The sequence below is a fragment of the Pinus tabuliformis genome, chromosome X (genome assembly GCF_031772625.1).
Source record: "Pinus tabuliformis cultivar Carrire ecotype Pingquan chromosome X, CPIR1, whole genome shotgun sequence".
NCBI classification, from domain to species: domain Eukaryota; kingdom Viridiplantae; phylum Streptophyta; class Pinopsida; order Pinales; family Pinaceae; genus Pinus; species Pinus tabuliformis.
Window position 1 is genome coordinate 71,672,111 of NC_142308.1, and position 21,953 is coordinate 71,694,063.

Here is a 21,953-nt window from a genome sequence, read left to right on the forward strand (position 1 = left end):
CAAAATGTTCATGTATACAAATGAGCAGTGACATGCCACTAAGTGGCTCTTGTTTAACAATTATTGCCTAACAACATCAAAATTTACAACCACCAATAATTACAATTTTCCATTTATTTCTCACCATTGTCTTTCATCTTTGTAACAAGTAAGATTGCAAATTTGATAACACATGGAATAAAATTCTAGCATAAATAATGGTATTTGGATTTGCACTATTCTAAAGCTATAGGAAGTAATGCTTCCATGTTATTTGTGGCATGTGTATTACAAGTTGTAAGTGAGTATTCCTAGGTGTTATTATAGATGTAGTTGTTTCCCGTGTGTATGAGTTATTGTTGTGTCATGTATCAATCATAAATATACTTTCTTAGGATCTATATTTGTGGAAGTTAGTAATTTGTGCATCAAGGATTGTCAAAGGAGGCTACATTTTAAATGGAGGTAAAGTGACAAATCGAAGATGTGGTGGTGAAAGATAAATGTTTTCAAAATTCTAAAGTGGATGTGATTGCTGATGAAGACCAGTCAAACAAAGATTATCCTTGTTGTTGTAATATGTGTTTTCAATATTGTCCATGTAAGCATTAAGGGGGTGTATTGGAAGTAATACATCCATGTCATGTGTGACATTTGTATTACAAGTTTTCAATGAGTATTCTGAGGTGTTATTCTAGATGTGGTTGTTTCCCATATATATGAGTTTTGGTGGTGTCATGTCATAGCCATAGATCCACTTTCTTATAATCTAGATTTGTGGGAGTCAGTAATTTGTATCCTATATATATGTAACCTTTGTGATCAATAAAAATATAAGAGTGATTTATGTTGTGTATTTTTTTTTCTTTCTCTTTTTAATAAAACTCATAAAAACCATGGAATGAAAATGAATTGTTACAATAATACAAGTAGTTCATAATCAAACTCTAATTTCATTAAATTAATTAAAGAAAAATGATTAAATAAACTCAAATAATTTATAAAGAATCCTTACAAAAATTATGGAGAATTCTATAGGAATATTTTGATAACATTAATATTGTTTATGAATTTAGAATTATTAATTAACACATTCCAACCATAATTATTCAGATTCACGATCAAAATTTTATTTTAAACCACGGGGAATTGAACCAGTGAGCTATCGCAAGGAGTGCCTTAACAGCGCACCCATTCACCGTCAATCCAAAGCCCCGTGGGCCCTAAACAATATTCAATATAATAGCTTAATGGAATTAGTTTCACATTAACATTTGTTGTATATTAAGGGGTGGGTAACAAGATATTATCAGCATTAAAAATAGTTAGCAAAACATTGCATAAGTGATATAAATAAAATTAGTATTTTAGTTTCACATTGACATTATAGAAGGTGTTATATTGGTTTAGTGGTTTTTTTTAGTGTTTTTAATATTATATATATGTTTAAGATTTAAAACAAATGAGTATTTTTTTTAATTGTTTAATGAAAAGTTGTAATTATATTTATTAAGTTATTTGTATTTTATAAATGTGGATTCGTGATTATTTATATTATTAAAATATTTTTTAGTTATTTAATTGATTTCCAACTTTGAGATTTGAATTATTTCCAACCCTATTCCCATAATTTTCTTTCTTACTTACATTAATGTCTTAATACTATACATTTAATTTATATAAACTAACTCCTTTCTTTTTAATCAATAATATAAAATAAGAGAAATTAAATAGAGATGTATATGTGAAATTAAAAACTAAAACCATAAATAAATGAAAACAAACTTTTATATATATATATATCAAAATTTGAATTCGATGTATAAGTGAAAATAAAAACTAAAACCATAAATAAATAATAACAAACTTTGGGTTTATATAAATTAATAATTTTATGATATTAAATATTATTAAGGAAAAATAGCACCTTTGTTTCACCTTTTGAGTAAGTTGCAATAAAGTAAAATATTTTTTGATTTCTAAATAAAAATTTCTTAATAATAGAAGTAACATCACGCTATGGTTTTCAGCGAAACCCTAATCCTTAATAAACCATCCTCCTTGCCACACCTTTGTCATAGGTGCTGTCACAACTGGTGCATACCAAGATGAGTGCTCCATGGATGGGGCCTCTAGGGGGAGGGGGATCTGCCCCCTCCTTCAAGTCAATTCTTGTTGGAGCTGCTAAACCCCCGCCGACTCCTACGCCTTCCTCTAGAACAAACAAAGGTACTCAAGCAGAGATGCCAATGCTAGGAGTGCAATGGTAGATGCAAATAAATCGTTGTTGCTTGCCAAAAGCAAATAAGAATCCCATGGTGTTCATTCAGAATAATCACCTAGAACAGTCCCGTCAGTTCATGCAGGACCATGCAATCATATGCAAGTTTATGGGTATTCGACCGTAGGAAGCTGACATCCTCCGCTGGATCCAGTTAAAATGGAAACCCAAACCTCTCTTCGACTTTCGCCTAAGGGCTAAGGGATTCTTCACCATAATATTCAATGATCTGGAGGATAGGAAAATAATCTTGGATAATGGGCCTTATTTCATGAACAACATAGGCCTATTCATGAGACATTGGGACCCTGCTCTAACCCAGATGAAGGAAGAATTCCTCGTCGCCCCAATTTGGGTATCTCTCCCGGACGACTTCTAGGAGTTGGACATTTTGGAACTCATAGGAAAATTTGTGCAGGTTTCTGAGATCACGCGCCACAAAATATTCTCGTCATACGCTTGCATATGTGTGTACATGAACATCTCTTAGCCTCTCCCAGAATCTGTAGAAATTGAATATTAGGATGAGACTTGGTCCCGGTTGTTGCACTACAAACATGTATCGTTCAAATGTCAATTATCTCACAAATATGGTCATTTGTTTTGTGACAGCCCACAACTAGCCCAGGCCACTACCTCAACCCCTACCCGGGATGCCTTCCAAGAGGTCCAGCATTGATGCCTCCCTTCGACCAAAGCTCCCCCTCAGTCAGGTCCGACGAAGCACATACATGCATCTAATAGTCGCTCGGCTGAACCCCCAATCGTGGTTATAGGTGACCCAACTTCGAGCTCATAGCCTCCACCTCGAAACCCTCAAAGTAATCATTTTTCCATCCTTGCGGAGCCGACTGTGCCATCAGAGCTAAAACAACTAAAGAGTCCAGGGACAACCCCCTAAGCCCAAGCAACAATGGAAGTGGAACAGGGCCTAGAAATTGCGAAGGATAAGAAAATGAGAAAATGAAAGTCCCTGAAAACCCAATCAAATAGTAAGGAAATACTCCATTATTTCCCAGGTTCATCAAGCATTAGAGCAGGATGTGAAGTTAGAAAAACTCAATTTGGATGAAAGAGTCATGGTAGCCTATCCTCGTAGCTAGGTGAAGGACAGTACGACAGAAATCCCACAAGATCAGATGGATCAGTTCCATCAAATTTTCAAAGACTCAGAGAAATTCCAAGTTGTGATGGAACCTCCCAACCAACTGACATTACTACCGCGGGATGAAGACCACCCCTCGTAGTGTTCTGATCTCAACTGTGGGTCCAGGAAGCAGGAAGAAGACTAACACGACAGGTGGTTCGAGAAGTAGGGGAAATCTTAGTAAACTTAGGGCAAGAAAACGTCCTGACAGATTACTACCAAAGATCGCTTCCCTCTCCCCCCTTCTCAATGAAGTTGATCTCATGGAACATTCGGGGCGTCAATTTGAACGGGAAATTGAGCTACCTCAAGGAATTTTTAACTCTGGTTCATTTCTTGAAAAAGGTTTCAAAGATAGTAAGCATTCTGTTAGATCCAACTATGATATAATAAGGAGTAATGAGATCTTATTTTCAGAAGCAAGAAAAAGTTTTTCCCCATCAAAGTGTGTATTATGTGGGGGTTCAAGTAAATGAGAAACTACTCCTACTGACTTCTGGACTTTATAAGAGTTTAAACTTTTTCTAATTTGATGGGAAAATCCATTACACTTTTGTTGATTTTCTTCTAATTTCAAGTCTTTATTTTTTTTTAATAACATTTTGGTTGAAATTATAGTGATGATGATAACCTAAGGCAAGCAAAAAAATGCATTTGGGAGTTTAAGCTTGTTCAACAAAGCCTACAAGTGATAGCTTGTGTGATGGCTCTTGTGTCTATGGAAAGAGTTTGTCACCATTTTCCATTGCCGCTCTTCCTTACTTCGATAGAAAGCTCCTGCAAAAAAATCCTTTAAATCCACATAAAATTGTCTACATCACAATTGCAATGATGATATATACCAAATCTAGATTTTATTGCTTCATTATAATAAAATAATTTTCTCATTTCAAGACCAAACCTGTATTGAAGTATATACAATTTATAACCGAGCCAAACCTCATTGTTACAATATGCTTTCAAACAAATAATTTTAGGCTCTTTTATTAGTAAGAGAAAACTCAAGTAAGATGGCACATAAAGAAAATAAATTTTAAGGAGACCATTAACATTCAATATGAAACATATTAATATAGTAAACATTAAGCTTCATCCATTTATCTAAATTGTGAAGCAAGAAAAAACTAAAGTGGTATTCATGAAGGAAAGAAAATGTAGGACAAGTTTTTCCATTAAGAGAAGGTATTGAAGTAGACCTTGGGTTGCTCCTAGTTTAATAAATAAAACTCATCAAACTAATAATATCAAATACCAACCACACTTAACTACCATTGTTTTGAGGATATATTGTATAGACTCCTTTCAACCTTTATATTTGATCCCACATAAGGATTGTGTGAAGACATGTGTAACTTTTGTACTTTTTTGTTGTGAAAATAAGGAATATAGTTTCTCTTACAAAATGAAAAGTTAGGATAGACTGATCTAATTTAGAATATTAGTTTGCGGTGCTAATATCTTCCTCAAATTATAAACAAAATGATTTCATTGTGCTTAAGGATTCATCAATTTTTGCAAGTGAAATGAAGAGTTTTTATGTTAATTTTATGAGCAATTTAACATAAACCAGAAATTGAACAACAACATAAACATATACAAAACATCATCAAAAACACATTACAACAAGCACATGATAAAGGATTTCACCCCTCATGGGCTATGTCTCCTTGGTCCAGATTCCAGTGGCTTGGGCCTCTCTATTATGATCAAAAGTGTAAAAATCTATGTTTATAATGCACAAATGCTTCTGAAACCTGCTCCAATCAGTTCAGAAAACTAAAAAATGACCATCTAGTCTCCTTTTTCATCCAATTTGGTGGAAAACTAAAGAAGTTATGACTTCCCCTTGTTTTCCCACTACTCGTTCCACAATTTTCTCCACATCTGACATGAACCCACATTTCACTCCAAAAATCCACTAACCGAGAGAGAATTTTTCCCTGCGATAGCCCATAATTTGCCGACACCAACTATCTTATCACAAATCACAATCGGCGAAGTTCTGCGGGCTTATGGTCTCTGAACAAGGCAGGCAATGTGCAATTGTGATGTGGCAGACTTGATGGGAGTATTAATCGGAACCAAAATTTGCTTCGCATCTGGGATCCTTTCACATTTCGTAGTTGAAGGATAACCTAGGGTCTTGTATATGCAAGACTTTGCAGCGTGCTACAATTTGCGATTGCGAGATCGCATCACAACCTGGTACTTGCTAGGGACTGATTTTGTATTTTTGACTCTTCACTGATCTGCAATTGCGATCCATCGCATTGCGCCTCCCACTGTTTCTTGTAAACCTTCTGGCGTGCCTTATTGCATCGCACCCTTCCCTGCTCGGGGCCTGATTTCTAATGTCGACCTACCTATGATTGCGATTTGTGACATGCAGGGGCTAGTGGTATCTTGCCACCTGGTTCCTCATTCACTGAAGGACCTTGCCACATCATCAAATCATGCTATGTGAGCAAGTCAAACTTAAACTTTGGCTTGCTCTAACTTCTGAATATGAGCTTGGATTTGAGTGTCATTCACACCGTTAGAATCAGAATGGCGAGCTCTTTGATTCGAAGCTAAGTTTATCAAGATTCTGAAACTTTGATTTTTGAGCCTAATTTTGAGCACCTGATCACTCCTCCCCATTGGAAGTCTTTTGGAGCCCAAAAGATCACTTTTAATTGACCAGCAAGTGAGGGTATAGTTCCCTCACCTTTCCAATCTTGATCCATTGATTACTGAATTGGAACTTGTGATCTCCACGATTCTTGTCATGCCTTTCTGTGTACTTTTCTTTAACCTTTTCAAGTTGTTCTTTCACTGTTTGATGTACCATTTGGAGTTGTTCAATGAAATCTTTGGCCTTAAGATGATACAATACATTATGATGAAAATAGTAAAAAAATTCCTCCACTTGATTCCTTTGACTCAAGCTTGAATATAAATCTTGAAAGCATGTATTTTCCTAAACATAAATTTCATGTTAAACGAAATGATGTTTGAGGAAAATAGTTATAAAAACTATAGACCTAGAAAGTACATCCACAACCTTGTCGCTTATACCTTTCTTATATCATTTGATCAAGTGGAATAGAAGAAAACCCATCCAATGGAAGTTCCTTTGTCGCTGCAACTTAAACACTTTATCGTTGAAAATTTCTAAATGAAATGAAATGGGCTTACCATATTTCAAATAGACTGCGCCCATGGCATAGTCACATACAACAACCAGAAACTTAAATGATTGTCGCAAGTGTGGAAAAGTGAGTATTGGAGTTATACTGATCTTTTGTTTTAAAGAATCAAATGCCTCTCGTTGTTTGCCCCCCACTGGAAGACCTTTTGCATAACTTCCAGTGAATGAAAATGAGCTAAAATAGAAGAAAAAATAATAAAATTTCTCCTTAAACAGTGGGCTACTCCCAAAAAACCTCTTATCCAAATGACTATCTTAAGCCTACCTGCGTAAATTGGGAGTAGAGCAAAGACATCTTCGGCTTCATGAGGATGTTTGATTCTTTCACCCGTGTCTACAGGAATGGAGTCAATACCACCACAGACTGTTATGACATCAATCTTGGAGAGGTATAACTTCATCTCACCTTCTCCACGTCCCACACAGACTTCCAAAAAGCCTTTGGGAACCTGAAAATGCTTGGAAGAACCAATTTCATGGCTCAAGTACATCAAAGAAGTTTTATCCAACATATACTTTGACATCTTCAGAAACAAATGTTCTTGACATACAACATCAAGTATTTTTTTCTCATAGATGACATGTTCATAATGAAATTTTCTAAAAATGAAAATGTCATCCAAATAGACTATCCTTTCTAGAAATGGCTTCAACACATATTTCTTCATATGAGTAAAAGTAGTAGGAGCATGGTTTTGAATGTTGTCTTCCCTATATCTCCTTCAACAACTCTACGTTGATGAAAACCACTTGTTGGATCCCATTCAAGGAAATGCTTACCATTCTTCTCGGGTGCCAAAACAAGAGGTGCACCACACAGTAAAGGAGCAGGTTGAATGATCCTTTTATTCAACAATCCATGGATTTGCATCTTAATTTCTGCTCTTTCCATCACTGACATCCTATACATGCCAATGTTAGGAAGAAGACACTTTTGTTGTAATTGTAACTCTGGTTCGATTCCCCTCTTGGGAAGTAATCCCTTTGATTCCTAAAGAATTTCATCAGATTGGTTAACACTATCAACCAAATCAATTTTCAAATTCAAATTACAACCATCAAACACTTCATAATCAATATCATTCATGGGTTTGATCACGAGAAGCATAAAATTCTTGCTTGAATTCATGAGTCTTTTCATCTACCCTTAATTAATAATCAAAAGATTTGTTTTCTTTCTGTGAGCTCTCACAATATAGTCTACTCCATTTTTTAATATGTGATATTTATTTTCATGTCGATGGAAAATAGTTTTTCTGTCATAAAGGTATGGGCTACCCAAAACGATGCCACAGATATCTAACAGCACAACGTCAAGCTCCACTTCATCTATGAATTTTGCAGTGATTGTCAATTTTAGTTTAGAATTTCTCGTAACTTGCGATTACGTGTTGTCACATACCCATCCAAGTGGATACGGTTTATGATGTGGAAGAGTTTCCAGATTTAAACTCTTGACAATGTTTTCTGATATAAGATTGGCTTGAGAGCCACTATCAAACAACGTATCAATATTGTTATGTTTCGATATCACCCTTATGTGAAATAGTTCTATTCTCCTCTTTTCATTTGGAGTTTCATTTTGCGAGCCTGAAGAACTAGTGTTGACAATGGATTCCTTTCTTTAAAACCCCATGGCTATGATTTTCGTTTCATCACCAGATTGGGATCCCAAATCCTCATCTTGAGTGATTGCAGCGGTCTTTTCTTTTCCTTTATTGTTGAATTTCCTTAGTTTCATTTCAGGATGAAGCTTCTAGCAGTGAGCTTCATCTTGACCCTCTCTAGAACAATGTTTATATATTTTTTTCTCTCCTTCCTTTTTAATGGATGTAGTTTTCTTTCCCTTGAAACCTGTTTCTTTCTCTTTACCCTTAAATGGCTTTTTACTACCTTCTTCTGAGATGTTTTTCCCTCTTGCCTAAGATGAGTGGCTTTCACACACACACCATCTAGATTATTGGGATTAAACCTTAAGATAGTATGTCTAAGGTAACTGTGCAAACCCCCTATGTATTTCAACAAAGTGTACTATGATTGCAAATCTACACCTAACATCCAAGACCTTTTTCTGAATTCTTGGGTGTAATATTGCACATTTTGGCCTTTAAGTTGTCTAAAGTTATGCCAATTCATGATCAATTTCTACATATAAGCTAGAGGGTAGTATTGTTTGTTGATTGCAGCAATGAAATCTTTCCAAGAAATAGAGATTTAACCGTGTTTTTTAATCTCCTCTTGGGTATTTGATTCCCACCATACTAGAGCGGCACCCTCCATTCTCAAGCGAGCTAACTGAATATTTATGTCATCGTCTTTAAGGTTTTGAATCTTGCAATAGACCTCCACCCAACGAATCCAATTATCAAGCTTCTCCGCATCTACTTTACTATTATACATGGGCAACTCGAATTTAACATCAAGTTTTAAAAAAATTGATTTACCAGTTCCTTTTGAAGAGTGATGATGAGTATGAGTAAGGGTTGTGTTATTGGAAGAGGGTGAAGATGCTTGTGAAGAAGATGAAGAAGATGGTGGAGAGGGTGGAGGTTTGTCTCCACTCCCATTACCTCCTCCTGAAGAGCCTTCTCCTTTGGGAGGTTTGAAATTTTTTCCTTGAAGCCTGTTATTCAGGACCTTCAGAATCTCTGTCATATCAAAGAAAGCCTTTATGAAGGTCTTCTCATATTTTGTCATGTTTGTAGGTTCTCCTTCATGAGACATGATCTCTGGAGTCTCAACTGCAACTTGAGGCTAAACTGGAAGTTGGAGATTGTGGAAACCTTGCTCTTCTTCTCCTTGACCCAACTTCAAGTCTTCCAACCAGCTTTCCTTCACCTCTTTTGAGTTTTAACCTTGTAAATATGACATAAACTTGCAAACCATTAAATCCTTCTTTCACAAAGCAAACTTAGAGCTCTGATACCAAATTGATCTGATTTAGAATATTAGTTTATAGTGCTAATATCTTCCTCGGATTATAAATAAAATTCTTTCATTATGCTTAACGATTCATCAATTTTTGCAAGTGAAATGAAGATTTTTTATGTTAATTTTATGAGCAATTTAACATAAAATAGAAACTGAATAGTAGCATAAACATATACAGAACATCACCAAAAACAGATTACAACAAGGACATGATAAAGGATTTCACTCCTCCTGGGATACATCTCCTTGGTCCAACTTCCAATGGCTTGGGCCTCTCTATTATGCTCAAAATTGTAAAATATTGTGTTTACAATGCTCAAATGCTTCTGAAACCTACTCCAATCAGTTCAGAATACTAAAAAATGACCATATATCATCTTTTTGCATCTAATTTGGTGGAAAATTGAAGAATTTATGACTTCCCCTTGTTTTCCCACTATTCGTTCCATAATTTTCTCCACATCTGACACGAACCCACATGTCACTCCAAAAATTGGCTAACCGAGCAAGAATTTTGCCGTGCAGCAAGCCATAATCTATAGGCGCCGACTGTCTTATCGTAAATCACAATCGATGGAGTTACGTAGGCTTATATTCTATGAAAAAGGCAGGAAATGTGCGATTGGAATGTGGCGGACCTGACGAGAGTATTAACCGGAACCTAAAGTCGCTTCGAATCTAGGATGCTTTCACATTTCTTAATCGACAGATAACCTAGGGTCTTGTATATGTGGGATTTTGCAGTGTGCTGTGATTTGTGAATACGAGATCACATCACAACCTGGTACCTGCCGGGGGTCGATTCTGCAACACCGACACTTCGTCGATCTACGATTGCAATCCATCGCATCACACCTTCGGTCATTTCTTGTAAACCTTCCCCCTTACCTTATTGCATCGCACCCTTCCATGCTCGGGGGCCGATTTTTGACGCCAAACTGCCTGCGATTGTGATTTATGACATGTGGGGGCCAATGGTAGCTTGCCACTTGGTTCCTCCTCATTCACCGAAGGACCTTGCCACATCATCCAATCCTGCCATGTAAGAAAGTGAAACTTGAAATTTGACGTTCTCTAACTTATACATATGAGCTTGGATTTGAGTGACATTCACACCATTGGAATCAGAATGACGAGCTCTTCGATCTGAAGCTAATTTTATCAACATTCTAACACTTATATTTTAGAGCCTAATTTTGAGCACCTGATCATAGACCAAATGTTCATTTAAGTATGTTAACGGGAGGACAACAAAACTAAAACCTGACAGCTAAATAAAAAATAAACTAGATGGAAAAGCAATATATGAAAACAACAAAAACAACACATGAAAATAATAGTAACATAATAACAAATGCTTCTCACAAAATATGATGGTTTGTTAAATTTTTGGTGAAAATCCAACTTGTATACAAAATTTTGTAGATATGGAAATAGTCTATGGAAAAATAAGTCTATTTTAAAAAGTTTAAATAAGATCTATATTTTTTCTTTTGTTGAATGGTGATAGCATAAAAGTAGTTTATGTTAGGGATGAACTTTTTCTGATAACTTATTTCTCAAGCCAACATAATGAAATCTAAAATCAAACCTAACTATTTAGGGTGACTTTGATAAACCAAAATTTTATTATGTTATCCTACTAATCAATACAAATTTGATTTGGAAGTGGATCTTGTAAGAGAATTAATAAAATAAGATTTCAAATAATAAAATGAGAGTTTAAAATTTTGGATGGAAAGAAAGAAAACTTTATTTTTATCATATTCTCTATTATTTTTTTATAGTACTATAAAATTAAATCTCAAACTCAAATAATATTTTTAGTAAATAGATCATAAAATAAATTGAAAATACATTAAAATTACAATACACTTTAGTTGAAAATAATGTCAATTTTATTAAAACAACATTCTAAGTTTATAATGAGACTAAGATTAACCATTTGAGAAAACCAAAATCTAATGAATAACATCATAATGATATTAGAAATTATATTATCAACCATATCAAGCATTTGAATAATATTTTTAAGTGTGACTGTGGATAAGACTCAAATTTATTGAAATGGGAACTTAACAATTCATCAATAATATTCTAACAAAACATATATCAATACATTAGTTGGAAAAATACCGCATTTAATATAGATTGGATTTGATACCATAATCTATGGCTTCAATGTATTGTACATTGATAGACATGCCAGACGTATTTGACGACGACTGCAAATTTATGAATGGATGGGACCATGGTTTAAATTCTCTGACTGCATACCATTTCTTTCATCGGTTAATACTTAATGGATCATTAATTACAGATAATGTACATCACTTATCTATATCTTGTTAATGAAAGGTGCATTTGTTTAAATTAAAATTATGGTGTTTATATTTCCTTACTATTAAAAATATAATCAATCACATTTATGTCCCTAACCTCTGTACATTCCTATTACAATGTGGAAGAAGCATTAAAAATGACCAATAGTATATGAACATCATAATTAATTAAGATGAGATTATTCGTGAGAGCGCTTGCAGGGTCCACCGACAGTCAGGGTCGGGTTTAGTCTCCACACTTAATATTGTCAAATGAACGTAGGGTCCGACTCTGACTAGTCGAGGTCGGCCAACTGCTACCAAAACCTTTGTATAAGATAGTCATTGTGAATCGCAGTGTTGAATTATAATAATAATAATAATATAGGGTTTAAAAAACCAATTTATTTTTCCTTGTATTTATATTTATACATAAACATAGATGCGTAGAAAGAGCAAGTGTGTGAATTTGGCTCTAATAAAAATTAGTTGTAATGTCAACTTTTTATATGCAGATGATAATGTCCCTGAATTTTTGTTTTGTTGTCACTAATAATAATGTGAAATTTTCAAAACTTTTCATTAAAATTGATTAAATAAAAATGGAAATTGTCAAAGCTAAAAATGCCATAAAAAAATATTCTAATCCTATCATTTGAAAGCTTCAAAATTTTCATACCAATTATATTTTGTGTGAAAAATGAAGATAAAATAAGGATAGTAATGATCATCGAAACAAAAAATGTTTTTTATTATTTAAAATTTAAATAAATTTCAATCTTATGATTGTTAAAAAAAAATCAATCACATGTATGCGCCCAACTTCCGTACAATCCTATTACAATTTAGAAGGAGTATTAATAACGACTAATTGTATATGTACATCATAATTAATTAAGATGAGATACTCGTGAGAGCACTTGAAGGGATGGGTATAAGAGAGTCGTCGTGAATCGTAGTCTTGAATTGTAATAATATAGGGTTTAAAAAACCAATTTATTTTTCCTTGTATATATATTTGTACATAAGCATAGTGTGATGTCCCCAACAATTGTAAATATTTAATTATTGCAGTTAAACAAACTGGATATTACTATATAAGTTTAAATATTTATTATTTTGATTAACTATGCATGAGGTAATTGTTTTGATGACAAAAATGTAACTCTCACATATCAGGTAGTTAGCGTAGGCTGTTACCTATCACTAACTACTTCCTAGAGGATTTATTCTCAAGGAAGATCAAGAGGGTATACGTACCTGAGACAAAAGAAAAGAAGGAATGAACACAAAAAGACTTCCGTGCTGAAATGTCAGACGAGGTTTATAAGATATGTCTGGTTAAGACCAGATATCTATGACAAAAGACTACTATTCTTACTACATGTGAGCAATAGCTCGGGAGGAGACTCAGGCTTGGAAGCGAGTCTCAAGGTTGGGAGGAAAAATCGGCAACATATAGTTGTTTTGGTCCAAATAGTCAACAATGATTAATTTCCGAAGTCAGATAAGTATTTATCACTTCTTGAAGCTTAATTGTGTTCTTGAAATAGAATGTGTATGATGTTGATTAAATGTATTTGAAACAGTAGTATGTATGTTGTTGATTAATTGTTATCTTGGAACAGAAAACCGTATGCTACTAAAAAGGGGTTAACTGAACCAGTTTAGTATAGGCCAAATTCTTACTAAAAGAAACTCATAATTTGGAAATCTTGAAGTATAACCTTGTATAATTTGTTGATTATGAAAAATAGAGTTCTTAGGAAGAATTCCTCTTTAGGGTTATAGGAAGGAAAACCCTTAAGAAAGCAGAGAAATAAAAAAAAAGGTTATAGGAATTGTTTCAGAACTATAAGGGACTCTTCCATCCAGGAAATTACAAATCCGGAAAAGAAATTAATTATGTAATAGTACTATCATGCAAATATTACTAAACAAATGAAATAGATTACTCTATACTTAGCCTTCATGGTGAGGAAAATAAAGCAATGTAAGATACACTAAAATCAAAGGTCAACCATGGCCTTTTAAACATTTGAGCTAGAAAGGAAATTAAAAAATGCAATAAGAACATAACTGTCACATAAAAAAACAATTGATAACTAAGATTTATGGAAAGTCAGACCCAGAAGTACTCAACCGCAACAAGCAAGTTATCGTTGTGAAGCAATACTCCAATCTTAGTGGCAAGGGTCGAATTTTCCTTCTGGGGCATAAACTAAAATTACAGTAACACACATCAACCAATTGGATAGGAAAAGTTGCATTCCACTTTCCAAGAAGAAATTAGGAGGAAGAAACCTGTAAATATCAACAATATATTTCTGTAACGAATATGAATATATATATATATATATATATATATATATATATATAAAACTGGAACTGTGCAAAAGCACCAACCTTCTATGAATACCAAAAAGGATATCAACAACCTTGGCATAAAATCTTAAGATAGAGGTCTTGTAATAAGAAGGAACATTCCATATAAAAACGGTCACAACCTTTGAAACGATAACAGAGTGGTTTGGTACTGTTGTATCAAAAATTACAATTTCCAGTTTTAATCACACACCCAGAACTTGAAACGACAGGCATGGAAGCCCATGACCTGAATCTAAGAGGCTTTAGCCTCGAAGACTTGTTACAATTAAGAAAAAAAAATTTCCTAATAGAAATGAACTTAGACCCATTTAAGAGCATTGTAGTGTAATGGTCCAAAGACCCATAACCCAAGAGATTTCAGAACGTGGTTTCCACATAATTAGAGGCTGAAAGAGGAACAAAAATGTGACCCTAGGACCAGAATTCGGATGGAAACCTCCCCCTCAAACAACCATATTCGAGCAGAAAGTAACCCCGATGAAACCTAGAAAAACATAACAATAGAATTAGTAGTATAGAAGCAAACAAGAACTGTATATATGTGATATTCAATGCTAAACCATGAAACCATGTACCTGGCCAGGGTTCCAACCATAAGGCTACTCCTTCGAAGCGAATTCTATTGCAACCTTCTCTGTGTGCCTGGAAGGTAAGAATATAATCCTAGCAGAGATAAAAACTGGGTATTGAAATGAATTTTAGTGTTGCAAGGTAAGGAGGACAAGCCTGTGAGAAATCTACGTTTGCGGGTCAGAGCTAGGAGACTCTACCAGAATGAATGCAAATGATAGAAAACACCCCACAAGAAGCTGACCAAAAGGATAAGGATCCACCCATCATCATTGGATCACGCAAAGTTTTAGAGGACCGTTGATGAAGGGATACTCCTGAGGTAGGGCCAATAGTGGTAAAGCAAAACGAGGAGCCCAGAACCCTGCTCTCACCAACTCACAAGTAGCCAAGTGCGCTGAATTAGGATTTAAATTTGTTAACCTTGTACTTGGTAAGGACTTATTGTATTAATTTACAGTGAAGTCTATATATCAATAGATTTAACTTATAAACTTGGAGTAAAAGCCTTCAATGCAATTACGACAGGTGTAATAATTGTGTTAAATACGATATGTATATATTGACATAAGTATAACCGACTACATTCATAATTTTTTTTCACATTATTGATATTAAGTATTATTTTTAGAGATGTAAAAATAGGTATTAGAGCGCTCAGGTTACAAAACTGAGACCTCTAGAAAATAAATGAATAACAACATTTGTGATGTGCACAGAGAAAGAAAGAAAAGCAACCAGCATGAGGAGGATTGGAATTACACCGCACAAATTAGTGACAGGAACAAGACCAACATCTTTTCAAGAAGCCAATCCTGAGGTATGGGTATAGTTGGGGGAAGAGCTGCGCAATACCAACACTGCAATCTTGGAAACTATGCAAGAACTGAATGATGATATAGCTCGGTTACGGGAAGATAATGAAAGGTTGATGCAGGAGCAGGAAAAGATTATGAAGATTCTGTCTGATAGATAGAATCAACAACAACCAATTCCCAGTCCAGAGCTCGGGAACATTTCTAGTGAATAAGAATTTTGAACCAAGAATTTAGAAATAGAAGGAGCTGAAGAAAATCAAGAGGAAGAATATGATAATGCATTAGAATATGAAACATAAAAAAGACATAAAATAGAATTACAAGGAGAATTTTGAAAAGTAAAGCCTCCTCTCTTTTATGGTGAACAGGAAGAGGCATCTGAAGCCTAGCTTATCAATATGAATAAGTAATTTCAGTTTTCTAAATACGACAATAATCTAAAGGCTCACTTGGCCATCTTTCAGCTCCAAGGAAAATCCACCCTATGGTGGGAGGAAGTTAAAACAGTGTGTCGAGTAAATAAGCAGAGCATAACTTGGGAAAAATTTCAAAAGTATTTTAAGCAGAAATATTTAACTGAAATATTTTATGACGAAAAGGCAAAAGAGTTTCACAATCTTCGATTGGGTCAGTTTTCTATGGATGAATTCATAGCAAAATATACATCCGTTCTTCAGTATGTTGCTTACATATGGGAAGAAAAAGTGAAAGTGTAGCGATTTATCAGCAGTCTACCGTTATTCATGAAATAATGTCTCGAGTTCTATAACCTAAAGACCATGGAAAAAGTTATACGAAAGGCTCGATTATGCTATCAAAAAAATAGGCGAAAAGGGGATGTGGGAAAGAGATGCGCTGAAAAAAAGGGGATTAAGTTTACCTCTAACAACAAAGGTAAAAAGGCCATAGCCAACAAGGGACCCCATAAATGGAAAGCAAATAGAAGTATGAACATAAATTAGCCTAGATTCAAACTTCCAAGTGAGTCAAAGACTAATGAGCAGTCAGGCAGAACTAAAGTGGAAGTAGCAGCTAGACCTCCAGTATAGTGTTGGGGATGTGCAAGACCACATTACATAAAAAGTGTCCATACCGTAAGGGAACCAATCAGGTTGCAAAGTTTCAAGAAGCATCAACTATGGGAGAAGTAGCAAGAAGTATTCCTAAAATCATTGTTTCCCTTGAAGACCTTCAGACGAAATGCCAACCAACCATGATAGAATTTGAAGGTAAAATATTCGACTGAACTATAGCTATTTTAATTGATCCATGAGCTACTTTGAGTTGTATTAATCCAAAAGTAGTAGAACACTTTTGTTTGAAAGCTGTTAAGTTTAAGAATCCTTGGTTAGTACAGCTAGCCACGGGAGCAAAGAGAAGGGTGTTGGCCAAGGTCAGCAATTGCCCCTTAAAGATAACATGTCACTCTCTCATGGAAAACTTGAATCTGTTTCCCCTAGGATCATATGATATCCTAATAGGCATGGACTGGTTGGAAAAACATTGGTCCCTCCTTAATTGTAAAACCAAAACTATTAACTATATGGATGAAGAAGCAAAGAGGTAGTAAATTCAGGGCATACTAAGACCAATAATATTAAGACCAGTGACATCCTCTCAATTAGAAAATTGTATCAGAAAAGGATGTCAAATTTATGCGATACAGGTAGGATATGCTAATTCAAAGGAAAAAAAAATATATCTTTATAAAATATACCTGTGGTACAAAATTTTCCAGATGTGTTTCCTGAATAAATTCTGGGACTTCCTCCAAAGAGGGATATATATTTCACCATTGAGTTGATTCCGGGAGCTACCCTGATATCCCGAGCTCCTTATCGCATGAGTATACCAGAATTGACAAAATAAAAAATGTATCTACAAGAAATGCTTGATAAATAGTATATCCACCCAAGTGTATCACCTTGGGGAGCTCCGGTGCTTTTCATTAAGAAGAAGGATGGAACCTTGCCAATGTGCATGGATTACCGCTCGTTAAATAAACTAACCATCAAGAATAAATACCTTCTACCTCGTATAGATGATTTGTTTGATCAGGTGAGGGGTGCGACTATGTTTTCAAAGATCGGCCTGCGTTTAGGTTACCATCATATTAGAATAAAGGAAGAAGATATAGAAAAAATAGCCTTTAGAACTCCTTATGGCATTATGAGTTCGTTGCATTGCCCTTCAGGCTAACCAACGCTCCCGCGACCTTCATGTGTCTCATGAACAATATATTCCATCAGTATCTAGAGAAATTTGTGTTAATTTTTATTGTTGACATACTAATTTACTCTCATAATTTAGAAGAACATAAAGAACATCTCTGTATTGTTCTGCAAGTCTTAAGATAACATCAACTGTATGCCAAGTACAAAAAATGTGTTTTCTTTAAAGAAAAATCTATTATCTAGGAAATGGCATTACCAAAGACGGAATTGTTGTTGACCCAGAGAAAATAAAAACTATAATGGAGTGGCCAGTACCAAAAGATGTTGCTAATATAAGATCATTCATGGGTCTAGCCAGATACTATAGACGGTTTGTTGCAGGATTTTCTAGGGTGGTCCATTACCTCTCTGCAATAGAAAGGAAAAACTTTTAAGTGGACCAAGGATCGTCAAAGGAGTTTTGATCAACTTAATCATTTACTCACTACCGCACCCATTTTGAGCATTACAGATTCGACTAAAGAATATGTAGTTTGTACAGATGCCAGCAAGGAAGGTGTAGGTGGCGTACTAATGCAACATGGAAGAGTTATTTATTATGAGTCAAGGAAACTTAAGGAGCATGATAAAAAATATTTAGCCTATGACTTAGAGCTAACAACAATCATTCAGGCATTAAAGATGTGGCAACATTATTTGATGGGTAAGAAATTTCTATTAATGAATGATCATCATAGTTTAACTAACTATTTTAAGCAGCCCACTCTGAATGCTAGGCAAGCTCATTGAGTCAACTTTCTAAGTGAATTTGATTTTGAAATCAAGCACTTGAAAGGTAAGGAGAACTGAGTCATAGAAGCCGTAAGTCGGAAGGTAAACTATATATATGAGGTCTCTTTGAGTGAAGTGCGTAATACATTTAATGAGCAGATTAAAGAGGTAGCCATGCTGGATCCGAAATATAAATTTTTATGGCAGCACACCAAAATTTTTAAATAGCAATGAACATCATCTAGGATATGAGGTAAATCAAGAAGGTATACTAATTTATAAAGCGAGAATGTATGTACCTAACCAGGAACATATTAAAAATTTAATTTTAAATGAATATCATAAAATTTTGTATGCAAGCCACCCCGGAAACCAGAAGTTAATTACTACACTCAAAAAGGAATATTTTTGGCCTGGTATGAAGAAAGAAGTAGCTGAGTATTTGGCTCGTTGGTTTGAATGTGAGAAGGTGAAAGCGGAACACCTTCACCCAGCCGATTACTTCACCCATTGCCTATTCCAGAATGGAAGTGGGAAACCATTTCCATCGATTTTATTATAGGACTACCTAAGTCTAAAAAGAATAATGACTCAATAATAGTGGTAGTAGATAAGTTGAGAAAATCTGCTCACTTCATACCAGTACAGTCAACTTACAAGGTTGTACAAATTGCTAACATATTCATGCAAACCATTTTTAGATTATATGGATTACCAAAGATTATAATTTTCAACTACGATGTAAAATTTACATCAACTTTCTGGAAGGCCTTATTTGAAGGTTTAGGCACACAGCTACATTTCAAAATTGCTTACCACCCTCAAACGGATTGGCAAACTGAGTGAGTAAATCAGATAGTAGAAGATATGATGTGAACTTACGTAATGCAGTAGCCATCTAAATGGGAGGATTACATACATTTGGTAGAGTTTTCTTACAACAATGGTTACCATACATCACTACAAATGAGATTGTTTGAAGTATTATATGGATGCAAGTGCAAGACACCCTCAAGTTGGGGCGGGCCAGGGTAAAAATTGACGTTAGGACCCGATATGTTAAAAGAAATAGAGGATATGGTTAAAAAAGTACGTTCCAATTTGAAGGCTCGTCAGGACAGACAAAATAATTTTGCTGATTAAAAGAGAAGTTTGCAGGAATATTAAGTTGGAGATCATGTTTATGTTTGTGTACGAGCCAAGAAGAGTACATTACAATGGAGCACCTTGATTCTACAGTCCTTTACCAATTTTGGCTCAAATAGGATCAGTGACCAATCAGCTTGGTTTTCCTAGCCACATATGTGTGCACAATGTTTTCCATCTTTCTGTGTTAAAAATATATAAATACAATCCCAAACATATAATCAATTGGCAAGAAATACAAGTAATTATATCTTAAATAGATTTTCCAAGACAAACTACCAAGGGAAACAAAATGACTAAATTTATTTTTTGTGTAGGTCGAACCAGAAGGCGAGTTCTTAGTCAAACCCCTGGTTATACTCGGTTGGAGAGATGTAATGTTTCAGAAATGAGTTATCACCCAAGTTAAAGTCAAATGGCAGCACTTTTTGTCAAAGGAGGCCACTTGGGAGGACAAACAAGTTATGAGGGAGACTTGTCTAGATCTATTTGCAGAAGAGAAACATCGGGGTGATGTTTAATCTTGGGGGGAAGATGTGATGTTCCCAACAATTGTCGATATTTAATTACTACAGTTAAACAAACTAGATATTACTATTTAAGTTTAAATATTTATTATTTTGATTAATTATACATGAGGTAAATGTTTTGATGACAAACATTTAACTCTCACATGTCAGGTAGTTAGAGTAGGCAGTTACGTATCCCTAACTACTTCCTAGAAGATTTATTCTCAAGAAATATCAAGAGGAGATACGTACTTGAGACAAAAGAAAAGAAGGAATGACCACAAAAATACTTTTGCGTTGAAATGTCAGACTGGGTTTATAAGCTATGTCTGATTAAAACAAGATAATTGTGACAAAATACTGCTAGTCTTACTGCATGTGAGCAATAGGTCGAGGGGAGACTTAGGCTTGGAAGCGAGTCTCAAGGTTGGGAGGAAAAATAAAAAACATATGGTTGTTTTGATCCAAATGGTCGACAATTAGTTTCCGAAGTCAGATAAGTATTTATCACTTCTTGAAGGTTAATTGTATTCTTGAAACAAAATATGTATGTTGTTGATTAAATGTATTTGAAACAGAGTATGTATGTTGTTGATTAAAGGAATTCTTGAATAGAATATATATGTTGGGGTATAAATGTATTCTTGAAACAATAGTATTTATGTTGTTGATTAATTGTTATCTTGGAATAGAAAAGTGTATGATGCTAAAAAGGGGTTAACTGAACCAGTCTAGTATAGGCCAAATGCTTACTAAAAGAAACTCATAATCTGGGAATCATAAAGAATAACCCTGTATAATATGTTCATTAGGAAAACACAGAGTTCTTATGAAGAATTCCTCTTCATGGTTACAAGAAGGAAAACCATTAAGAAAGCAGAGAAATTAAAAAAAATGGTTATAGGAATTGTTTTGGAATTATATAGGGACTCTTCCGCCTGAGAAATTACAAATCCGTAAAATAAACTAATTATATAATAATACTATTAGACAACTATTACTAAACAAACGAAAAAGATTACTCTATACTTAGCCTTCGTTGCAAGGAAAATAGAGCAATGGAAGATACACTGAAATCCGAGGTCAACCATGTCCTTTTAATATTTGAGCTAGAAAGTAAATTAAAGAATGCAATAAGAACATAACTATCACATAAACAAAAGAATTGATAACTAACATTTAGGGAAATTCGAACCCATAAGTACTAAACCCCAACAAGCAAGTTATCACTGTGAAGCAATATTACCAAGCTTAGGGGAAAGGGTCGAATTTTCCTTGTGAACACGAAATGTCAAATTCCACTTTCCAAGTAGAAATTAGGAGGAAGAAACCTGCAAATCTGAACAATATATTTCTGTAACAAATATGTATATATATATATATATATATATATATATATATATATATATAGAACTATGCAAAAGCACCAACCTTCTGTGAAAAACCCAGATAGATATCAAACAATCCTGGCATAAAATCTTTAAGACAAAGTTCTTAAAATAAGAAGGAAGATTCCATATAAAAACAGTCACGACCTTTAAAATGATAACAGAGAAGTTTGGTATTGTTGTATAAAAAATTACAATTTCCAGTTTTAATCGCACACCCAAAACTTGAAACGATAGGCATGGAGTCCCATGACTTGAATCTAAGAGGATTTAGCCTCGAGGATCTGTTACAGTTTAAAAAAAAAGAGATTCGCCTAACAGAAATGAACTTAGACCCATT